Below are 2,412 nucleotides of genomic sequence, written 5' to 3'. Positions count from 1 at the left end.
TATTTTTAACATCGATTCTTCAACTTCTGATAATTTTATATTATCGGGAGACTTTTCAGCCGAGTGTTTGTACAATTCTCAAGTACCTTGTGGGTTTCTTTCGAGTGGTTTTTTTTGTATCCTCTTCTCTTCATACTCCATTTCAAGGGCTTTCTTCAACTCAGAAATCAAAATATGTATTTATTTGATTATATTTTCTTAGTACAGTGAACATATTATAAAATTATGAATAAGGCTTAGTTATGTTAGCACTCTCTCTTTTTCCTGTCAAATTTTCTCTCGCTTTTTTCTATTTTTTTTCTATACTCTTCCTTAATCTCTAGAACCTAAGCTCTAATTCTTCTCTCATGTACATCCTCAAATACGCATTCAAGAATATTATCCGTAATCCATTTATTTCACTCTCATCTCTGGTGGTGATTGGTCTTTTGATATTTTTTATCAACATACTTACCCTCGTACTTTTCTCGACGGGGAAGTTCATCGAAGGGGTTAATGATCGTATCTCTATCACGATTCCTTTTCAGTCTGGATTCACAGATAGCTCGCTTCAGACGCAGAAGCTTCTCTATACACTCTCATCCTCGTTCTCTGGTATCGAGTCGAAGTATATCTCTCAGAATGAGGCATTCCTCCTCTTCCAGTCTCGTAATCCTGATCTTGCGAAGCTCATCGAGTGAACCGATGAGAATCCTCTTCCGAATAGTCTCAGACTCTCTGGGATTCCTCTTGGCTCATATGAGGCTATTGAGCAGGTGATAGCTGAGTATAAGGATATTCTCGAGTACAATGAGACAGAATTCAACCGTAAACTCATAGACTTCCAGAGTCAATACAGTCGTATCGAATCACTCGTGAAGATACTGAGACTTCTCGAATATGGTGTATATGCACTCCTGGCACTTTTTATCTTTACAGTTTTTGTTGTTGTCTATACAGTTATCTCAAATACTATATTCTTCCTCAGGGATGAGATGTCTATCATCGAGCTCGTTGGAGGGCGATCATACTTCATCTATGGACCACTCGTGATCCAGGGGATATTTTATACGCTTATTGCTGGAGTGCTCGCGGCATGAGTATTCTACGGTCTTCCATATATGCTCCCACTTGATTCACTCCCTACATCGGTCGCTTCTATACTTTCAGAGTTTTATATAGATTTTTCTGACAAGCTTCTTTATGGACTCTTGGCTGCAGTAGCACTTGGGACGATATCTTCGTTCGTTGCATCATGGAAGTATATCCACAAAACTATAGGATAAAAGACGATACATTCCGCACCTCTTTGTCCTTTTCTGGAGCCAAGAATACGAGAGAGGAGGGATGAGTAAAAAAATCTCAAAAATTTATTTGCATTTTTGTAAAACGTATATATACTCCGCGAGCATTCAGATAGAGATTGTGAACACAAAACCTATTCGAATGACGTGACAATGGTTGGTGTGGTTCCGGCTATAGCCCTAATCACTTATAACTATTCACTTATTCTTGGTGCTATAGCTCAGTTGGTTAGAGCGCTGCCCTGTCACGGCAGAGGTCGCGAGTTCGAGTCTCGTTAGCACCGCCATTCAGTTTTGCCTTGCAAAACAATTAAAAATTAACAATGTACAATTAACAATGTCCCCGAACATTATTAATTATTAATTTTTAATTATTCACTCCTTTCGGGGCCTTAGCTCAGTTGGCTAGAGCGCCTGTTTTGCACGCAGGAGGTCAAGGGTTCGACTCCCTTAGGCTCCACCATTTTGGTTTTAGGTTTGTAAGGTTCAAGTTTGTAAGGTATTCCTTTGCAACTCTAAACCTTATAAACTTTTAGACTTTATACACTTTACACTCAAATCTATGTGACTCCGTAACAAACGTCCACACAATATGGTCTACTCAGTAGATCGAAAGGGAGCTAAGTCTGGTAGTAAGGTAGCACACGCTATTGCTCACTACAAGATTCTTCAAAAGCGTATTGCTGTAGAAGGGGAGACTCTCTGGATTCAGAATGCCCTCAAGATTGTTCTTGCAAAGTTTAAGAAGTATTCTGTAAATATTGCAAAGATTTAATCGAAACCAAACTGTTCATTATCCTTTTCTCATTGAATATGCCAAGACTTACTACATACGCACATAAGAAGCTCAAAAAAGCCGTTACTCGTATCGACAAAAAAATGCGAAAGACAAAGAAATAAAAATGCCTTATACGGGATACAGTTTAGGCGAAAAAAGATTCTTCTTTCTTCACTTGGGCTGTGTCCCGTATTTTGTATAAAATTCTTTTGCTTTTTTGCGATTTCTGTTTACAATTTCCCCGCTTTAATCTTTTACTTTTTTCCTCATATGGCTACATACGACAGAACAAAGCCCCATATTAACATTGGTACTATCGGTCACGTTGACCACGGTAAGACTACGTCTACT

The 2,412-nt window shown here is 38.7% G+C and overlaps 2 non-coding genes across 2 annotated transcripts; both read left to right on the top strand.

Moving 5' to 3' along the window:
- The first annotated feature begins 1,493 nt into the window (after nucleotides 1-1,493).
- Nucleotides 1,494-1,567, top strand: TRNAD-GUC (transfer RNA aspartic acid (anticodon GUC)). Its single transcript has one exon. It is a non-coding gene; the product is annotated as a tRNA-Asp (tRNA).
- A 102-nt stretch (nucleotides 1,568-1,669) lies between these two features.
- Nucleotides 1,670-1,743, top strand: TRNAA-UGC (transfer RNA alanine (anticodon UGC)). The gene has a single exon. It is a non-coding gene; the product is annotated as a tRNA-Ala (tRNA).
- Nucleotides 1,744-2,412: the final 669 nt, after the last annotated feature.

This window comes from Hesperophylax consimilis, unplaced genomic scaffold (assembly GCF_061612785.1).
Source record: "Hesperophylax consimilis isolate HC1 unplaced genomic scaffold, BYU_Hcon_1.0 scaffold_256, whole genome shotgun sequence".
NCBI classification, from domain to species: Eukaryota; Metazoa; Arthropoda; class Insecta; order Trichoptera; family Limnephilidae; genus Hesperophylax; species Hesperophylax consimilis.
This window is presented reverse-complemented; position numbering and strand designations above follow the sequence as displayed.